The 8,505-nt window shown below is 41.1% G+C and overlaps 1 protein-coding gene across 1 annotated transcript in view; it reads left to right on the top strand.

The window, feature by feature from the left end:
* tfam (transcription factor A, mitochondrial) overlaps positions 1-5,007 on the top strand; it is a 46,789-nt gene extending 41,782 nt beyond the window's left edge. Inside the window, exon 9 of the transcript XR_006658708.1 lies at positions 4,983-5,007. The gene's annotated coding sequence lies outside the window, so the exon portion shown is untranslated. The remainder of the gene's footprint in view (positions 1-4,982) is intronic.
* Positions 5,008-8,505: the final 3,498 nt, after the last annotated feature.

Here is an 8,505-nt window from a genome sequence, read left to right as displayed (position 1 = left end):
GTTGTCTCTCTTTATGTAGTGTTGTGGTGTCTCTCTTTATGTAGTGTTGTGGTGTCTCTTTATGTAGTGTTGTGGCATCTCTCTTTATGTAGTGTTGTGGTGTCTCTCTTTATGTATTGTTGTGGCGTCTCTCTTTATGTAGTGTTGTGGCGTCTCTCTTTATGTAGTGTTGTGGCGTCTCTCTTTATGTAGTGTTGTGGCGTCTCTCTTTATGTAGTGTTGTGGTGTCTCTCTTTATGTAGTGTTGTGGCGTCTCTCTTTATGTAGTGTTGTGGTGTCTCTCTTTATGTAGTGTTGTGGTGTCTCTCTTTATGTAGTGTTGTGGTGTCTCTCTGTATGTAGTGTTGTGGTGTCTCTCTTTATGTAGTGTTGTGGTGTCTCTCTTTATGTAGTGTTGTAGTGTCTCTGTATGTAGTGTTGTGGTGTCTCTCTTTATGTAGTGTTGTGGTGTCTCTCTTTATGTAGTGTTGTGGTGTCTCTTTATGTAGTGTTGTGGCGTCTCTCTTTATGTAGTGTTGTGGCGTCACTCTTTATGTAGTGTTGTGGTGTCTCTTTATGTAGTGTTGTGGCGTCTCTCTTTATGTAGTGTTGTGGTGTCTCTCTTTATGTAGTGTTGTGGTGTCTCTCTTTATGTAGTGTTGTGGTGTCTCTCTTTATGTAGTGTTGTGGTGTCTTTATGTAGTGTTGTAGTGTCTCTCTTTATGTGGTGTTGTGGTGTCTCTCTTTATGTGGTGTTGTGGTGTCTCTCTGTATGTAGTGTTGTGGTGTCTCTTTATGTAGTGTTGTGGTGTCTCTCTGTATGTAGTGTTGTGGTGTCTCTCTTTATGTGGTGTTGTGGTGTCTCTCTTTATGTAGTGTTGTGGTGTCTCTCTTTATGTAGTGTTGTGGTGTCTCTCTTTATGTAGTGTTGTGGCGTCTCTCTTTATGTAGTGTTGTGGCGTCTCTCTTTATGTAGTGTTGTGGTGTCTCTCTTTATGTAGTGTTGTGGTGTCTCTCTTTATGTAGTCTTGTGGTGTCTCTCTTTATGTAGTGTTGTGGCGTCTCTCTTTATGTAGTGTTGTGGCGTCTCTCTTTATGTAGTGTTGTGGTGTCTCTCTTTATGTAGTGTTGTGGCGTCTCTCTTTATGTAGTGTTGTGGCGTCTCTCTTTATGTAGTGTTGTGGCGTCTCTCTTTATGTAGTGTTGTGGTGTCTCTCTTTATGTAGTGTTGTGGTGTCTCTCTTTATGTAGTGTTGTGGTGTCTCTCTTTATGTAGTGTTGTGGTGTCTCTTTATGTAGTGTTGTGGCGTCTCTCTTTATGTAGTGTTGTGGTGTCTCTCTTTATGTAGTGTTGTGGTGTCTCTCTTTATGTAGTGTTGTGGCGTCTCTCTTTATGTAGTGTTGTGGTGTCTCTCTTTATGTGGTGTTGTGGTGTCTCTTTATGTAGTGTTGTGGTGTCTCTCTTTATGTGGTGTTGTGGTGTCTCTTTATGTGGTGTTGTGGTGTCTCTCTGTATGTAGTGTTGTGGTGTCTTTTTATGTAGTGTTGTGGTGTCTCTCTGTATGTAGTGTTGTGGTGTCTCTCTTTATGTGGTGTTGTGGTGTCTCTTTATGTAGTGTTGTGGTGTCTCTCTTTATGTAGTGTTGTGGTGTCTCTCTTTATGTAGTGTTGTGGTGTCTCTCTTTATGTAGTGTTGTGGCGTCTCTCTTTATGTAGTGTTGTGGTGTCTCTCTTTATGTGGTGTTGTGGTGTCTCTTTATGTAGTGTTGTGGTGTCTCTCTTTATGTGGTGTTGTGGTGTCTCTTTATGTGGTGTTGTGGTGTCTCTCTGTATATAGTGTTGTGGTGTCTCTCTTTATGTAGTGTTGTGGTGTCTCTCTTTATGTAGTGTTGTGGTGTCTCTCTTTATGTAGTGTTGTGGTGTCTTTATGTAGTGTTGTAGTGTCTCTCTTTATGTGGTGTTGTGGTGTCTCTCTTTATGTGGTGTTGTGGTGTCTCTCTGTATGTAGTGTTGTGGTGTCTCTTTATGTAGTGTTGTGGTGTCTCTCTGTATGTAGTGTTGTGGTGTCTCTCTTTATGTGGTGTTGTGGTGTCTCTCTTTATGTAGTGTTGTGGTGTCTCTCTTTATGTAGTGTTGTGGTGTCTCTCTTTATGTAGTGTTGTGGCGTCTCTCTTTATGTAGTGTTGTGGTGTCTCTCTTTATGTAGTGTTGTGGTGTCTCTCTTTATGTAGTGTTGTGGTGTCTCTCTTTATGTAGTGTTGTGGTGTCTCTCTTTATGTAGTGTTGTGGCGTCTCTCTTTATGTAGTGTTGTGGCGTCTCTCTTTATGTAGTGTTGTGGCGTCTCTCTTTATGTAGTGTTGTGGCGTCTCTCTTTATGTAGTGTTGTGGCGTCTCTCTTTATGTAGTGTTGTGGTGTCTCTCTTTATGTAGTGTTGTAGTGTCTCTGTATGTAGTGTTGTGGTGTCTCTCTTTATGTAGTGTTGTGGTGTCTCTCTTTATGTAGTGTTGTCTCTCTTTATGTAGTGTTGTGGTGTCTCTCTTTATGTAGTGTTGTGGTGTCTCTTTATGTAGTGTTGTGGCATCTCTCTTTATGTAGTGTTGTGGTGTCTCTCTTTATGTATTGTTGTGGCGTCTCTCTTTATGTAGTGTTGTGGCGTCTCTCTTTATGTAGTGTTGTGGCGTCTCTCTTTATGTAGTGTTGTGGCGTCTCTCTTTATGTAGTGTTGTGGTGTCTCTCTTTATGTAGTGTTGTGGCGTCTCTCTTTTATGTAGTGTTGTGGTGTCTCTCTTTATGTAGTGTTGTGGTGTCTCTCTTTATGTAGTGTTGTGGTGTCTCTCTGTATGTAGTGTTGTGGTGTCTCTCTTTATGTAGTGTTGTGGTGTCTCTCTTTATGTAGTGTTGTAGTGTCTCTGTATGTAGTGTTGTGGTGTCTCTCTTTATGTAGTGTTGTGGTGTCTCTCTTTATGTAGTGTTGTGGTGTCTCTTTATGTAGTGTTGTGGCGTCTCTCTTTATGTAGTGTTGTGGCGTCACTCTTTATGTAGTGTTGTGGTGTCTCTTTATGTAGTGTTGTGGCGTCTCTCTTTATGTAGTGTTGTGGTGTCTCTCTTTATGTAGTGTTGTGGTGTCTCTCTTTATGTAGTGTTGTGGTGTCTCTCTTTATGTAGTGTTGTGGTGTCTTTATGTAGTGTTGTAGTGTCTCTCTTTATGTGGTGTTGTGGTGTCTCTCTTTATGTGGTGTTGTGGTGTCTCTCTCTGTATGTAGTGTTGTGGTGTCTCTTTATGGCGTGTGGTGGTGTCTCTCTGTATGTAGTGTTGTGGTGTCTCTCTTTATGTGGTGTTGTGGTGTCTCTCTTTATGTAGTGTTGTGGTGTCTCTCTTTATGTAGTGTTGTGGTGTCTCTCTTTATGTAGTGTTGTGGCGTCTCTCTTTATGTAGTGTTGTGGTGTCTCTCTCTTATGTAGTGTTGTGGTGTCTCTCTTTATGTAGTGTTGTGGTGTCTCTCTTTATGTAGTCTTGTGGTGTCTCTCTTTATGTAGTGTTGTGGCGTCTCTCTTTATGTAGTGTTGTGGCGTCTCTCTTTATGTAGTGTTGTGGTGTCTCTCTTTATGTAGTGTTGTGGCGTCTCTCTTTATGTAGTGTTGTGGCGTCTCTCTTTATGTAGTGTTGTGGCGTCTCTCTTTATGTAGTGTTGTGGTGTCTCTCTTTATGTAGTGTTGTGGTGTCTCTCTTTATGTAGTGTTGTGGTGTCTCTCTTTATGTAGTGTTGTGGCGTCTCTCTTTATGTAGTGTTGTGGTGTCTCTCTTTATGTAGTGTTGTGGTGTCTCTCTTTATGTAGTGTTGTGGCGTCTCTCTTTATGTAGTGTTGTGGTGTCTCTCTTTATGTGGTGTTGTGGTGTCTCTTTATGTAGTGTTGTGGTGTCTCTCTTTATGTGGTGTTGTGGTGTCTCTTTATGTGGTGTTGTGGTGTCTCTCTGTATGTAGTGTTGTGGTGTCTTTTTATGTAGTGTTGTGGTGTCTCTCTGTATGTAGTGTTGTGGTGTCTCTCTTTATGTGGTGTTGTGGTGTCTCTTTATGTAGTGTTGTGGTGTCTCTCTTTATGTAGTGTTGTGGTGTCTCTCTTTATGTAGTGTTGTGGTGTCTCTCTTTATGTAGTGTTGTGGCGTCTCTCTTTATGTAGTGTTGTGGTGTCTCTCTTTATGTGGTGTTGTGGTGTCTCTTTATGTAGTGTTGTGGTGTCTCTCTTTATGTGGTGTTGTGGTGTCTCTTTATGTGGTGTTGTGGTGTCTCTCTGTATATAGTGTTGTGGTGTCTCTTTATGTAGTGTTGTGGTGTCTCTCTGTATGTAGTGTTGTGGTGTCTCTCTTTATGTGGTGTTGTGGTGTCTCTTTATGTAGTGTTGTGGTGTCTCTCTTTATGTGGTGTTGTGGTGTCTCTTTATGTAGTGTTGTGGTGTCTCTCTTTATGTGGTGTTGTGGTGTCTCTTTATGTAGTGTTGTGGTGTCTCTCTTTATGTAGTGTTGTGGTGTCTCTCTTTATGTGGTGTTGTGGTGTCTCTTTATGTAGTGTTGTGGTGCATTCAGAAAGTATTCCGAACCCTTGACCTTTTCCATATTTTGTTACGTTACAGCCTTATTCTCAACTGGATTAAATAGTTTCCCCCCCTCATCAATCTACACTCAATACCCCATAATGACACAATACCCCATAATGACCCAATACCCCATAATGACCCAATACCCCATAATTACCCAATACCCCATAATGACCCAATACCCCATAATGACCCAATACCCCATAATGACCCAATACCCCATAATGACAAAGCAAAAACAGGTTAGTAGAAATGTTTGCTAATATATAAATGTATAAATTCTAGGCCCTCTCCTATTCTCTCTATACACCAAGTCACTCGCCTGTCATATCCTCACATGGTCTCTCCTATCATTGCTACGCAGACGACACACAATTAATTTTCTCCTTTCCCCCTTCTGATAACCAGGTGGCGAATCGCATCTCTGCATGTCTGGCAGACATATCAGTGTGGATGTCGGATCACCACCTCAAGCTGAACCTCGGCAAGACGGAGCTGCTCTTCCTCCCGGGGAAGGACTGCCCGCTCCACGATCTCACCATCACGGTTGACAACTCCATTGTGTCCTCCTCCCAGAGTGCAAAGAACCCTGGCGTGACCCTGGACAACTCCCTGTCGTTCTCCGCTAACATCAAAGCGGTGACCCGATCCTGCAGGTTCATGCTCGACAACATTCGCAGAGTACGACCCTACCTTACACAGGAAGCGGCACAGGTCCTAATCCAGGCACTTGTCATCTCCCGTCTGGATTACTGCAACTCGCTGTTGGCTGGGCTCCCTGCCTGTGCCATTAAACCCCTACAACACATCCAGAACGCTGCAGCCTGTCTGGTGTTCAACCTTCCCAAGTTCTCTCACGTCACCCCGCTCCTCCGCACACTCCACTGGCTTCCAGTTGAAGCTCGAATCTGCTACAAGACCATGGTGCTTGCCTACGGAGCTGTGAGGGGAACGGCACCTCCGTACCTTCAGGCTTTGATCAGTCCCTACACCCAAACGAGGGCATTGCGTTCATCCACCTCTGGCCTGCTAGCCCCCCTACCTCTGCGGAAGCACAGTTCCCGCTCAGCCCAGTCAAAACTGTTCGATTCGATTTATGGGAAGATTATTCAATTTAATTAGATCTGCTTTCATATTGTTGAGTGATGGGATGAAGTTCCCTTTATATGTTTGTTGTCCCTTATGAAGCATCCTGAGTCTGTGATATGTGTTGGGATGAAGTTCCCTTTATATGTTTGTTGTCCTGTATGAAGCATCCTGAGTCTGTGATATGTGTTCTGGTCCATTTAAAGGATTGCTGTAGATCAGGAGTCATTCTTTTTATTTTTCCTATTGACATGATTTAGTTTTTTTCCACGTACATTTTATAACCTGATATTTTTGAGTATTCTGAAAATACTTTTAGCAAAGGGGGCATTGACTTTTCAATTTAAGTCCGATATATCAGGAGATAATCTGCAAATAAATGTATTTTATATTCATGTTTACCAATACTGATACCTGTTACATTTGGTTCCTGTCTAACATGTTCTTGTATTTGTTTGTAAATGTCTATTTTTAATAAACACTGTCTGATTGATATGTATCAAGTCTGAAAAGACTTTCCCATTCTGTTGCTTATAAGCTTTGTTATTATTTTATTGCCACAATTTATTAAAATGATGTGTTTATAATCAGCAGGGGACGCTCCAGATTATCCTGGTTTTAATATAACTGAAATAACCGTTTGATACTTGAAACTAGCAACTACTGAATTGAGAGACGTGTTATCATTTGTGTAAATAGCGGGGTTACTTTGTCCCAAAATGTTAAGTAGCATTCTATGGGAAAGCTTCCATTCCTGGTGCTTTTCTCCCTGTGAATGTTTTAACAGTATCTAATATTTCTTCTTCTCTGTTTTTAGTGATTATTTTTTCCCCACTGTAGCTGCTTCAGAGTTCAGTCTAAGAAGGCTGTAGGGTTCATTCAACTGTTGTTTAATTCGGATTTATATACATTTTCATAAAAGCTTTTAAAATTGTAATTAATCGCGTTGTTTCTAATTTCCACTTTGTATCTTTTTTTTATTTATTATAACTGGTTTAGCATGTATTTGTTTTGTGAGAGCTGCGATATATTTACCAGGTTTATTTACCATTAAGTAGTATGCTTTATTTGAGTTTAACCTGTAGTTGTTGGCTCGCTTCAAAATTAATAGATCGTATTCCTGCTTAAATTCCGAAATGTAATTTTCTTCTTTACCTTGTAAAAAAATGTTCTGGGTGATTTATTTGTATTTAATTTTATTTTCTAAATCAGATTATATTTTTGCTGAGTATGAGATTATCATCCCCATAATGTATGCCTTAAAATAATCCCAAATTATATCGGGTGTCGGCTTTTCTCTGTCCTCTATGTCCTCTAAGGTTTTAAATTTTTTGTTTACGTATTTAATACATTTCGGGTCCAGAAGATCTGCTCTGTTCATTCTCCAAACTCTCTCGCTAAGTGTATTTTCTATTGGTGTAATTAAACATGATACTGGAGAATGATACTATATAATTCATTTTTTAATCCAGTAAATTGTTGGGCATGTTTGGACAAAAAAAATGTAGTCAATTCTTGAATAGCTTTTCTGACTTTGAGAAAAAAAGGACTAGTATTTTGTAGTTGGGAATAGTAATCTCCAGGTGTAAATTATTTGTAGAGATGAAATTTTTCTGCATCTTTGGAGGCTCCATAAATGTGCCTTTTTTATTACTACGTCTGTCAATCTTATCAAATATAATGTAGGTTCGGGTCCCCTTTTGGGAGCGATGAAGACTCCGCTGTTCGTCGTGAGTGAACAAAGATGCGGGTTCAGCAGTTCTTCTTAGGTGATTGTTCTGTCTGAGTTGCATAAGGCTTCCTAGATCGGCGTTTTGGTTTCCAAGGAGATGGATAGGGCTGTTACGGTGATCGTATTACTGCCTCACCGGCAGTCAAATTCCACGTGACGGTTTATTCACGTTAACTAGGCTTCTCCAAGCTCTGATGCTGCTGATGGTCATTAGTAGCCTACCAAACTTGCTAACTGCCTGGTACTCTGTCGTAGCCGACCGGGAGACCCATGGGGCGGCGCACAATTGGCCCAGCGTCGTCCAGGGTAGGGGAGGGAATGGCCGGCAGGGATGTAGCTCAGTTGGTAGAGCATGGCGTTTGCAACGCCAGGGTTGTGGGTTCGATTCCAGTATGAAAAATAAATAAATGTATTCACTCACTAACTGTAAGTCGCTCTGGATAAGAGCGTCTGCTAAATGACTAAAATGTAAATATAAAAAATGTACTCAGCACTCTATTGTCCCTCTAATCACTCTGACATCAATGCAAATGTAATGGAAAATCTAATCAAACACTTCATGAGAGGCCATGAGCTCATGTTGCGCAACGTTTCCATAGGCTATGCAACTGTTATGGCCTCTATTAAAAAGAGGAGGATCCCATCAGCTTTCTATAGGCTAGGCCTACTATATTTATTTCTCAACTTTCCTAATATTAAGCACATTGCTTGTCTTTACAACAGGAGTATAGCCTACCTGGCTGGCACGAAAATGAACCACTGGGAAAAGCGTCCCCCATTCTCTCTTTAAGTGCATAGATTACTAATTATTTTCCCCCTGTTTCGAGACAGGTGCATTCTAAATCAAAACAAATGTCAAACATATATTATTTAGTAACGACAAGATGAAATCAAGAATAATCTGATGGTGACAATATTAGCCTGTCACTTGTGAATGATATATTATCACTTAAATGATCCTATAAGGTTTGGAACTAAGGCAGGAAACGCATGGCTTTTTCTAATCATAGTCGCCCACCTCATGTAGCCGAGCCCATAGGCCTATAAGGTTTGGAACTAAGGCAGGAAACGCATGGCTTTTTCTAATCATAGTCGCCCACCTCATGTAGCCGA

The sequence above is a fragment of the Coregonus clupeaformis genome, unplaced genomic scaffold (genome assembly GCF_020615455.1).
Source record: "Coregonus clupeaformis isolate EN_2021a unplaced genomic scaffold, ASM2061545v1 scaf0468, whole genome shotgun sequence".
Lineage (NCBI taxonomy): Eukaryota > Metazoa > Chordata > Actinopteri > Salmoniformes > Salmonidae > Coregonus > Coregonus clupeaformis.
This window is presented reverse-complemented; position numbering and strand designations above follow the sequence as displayed.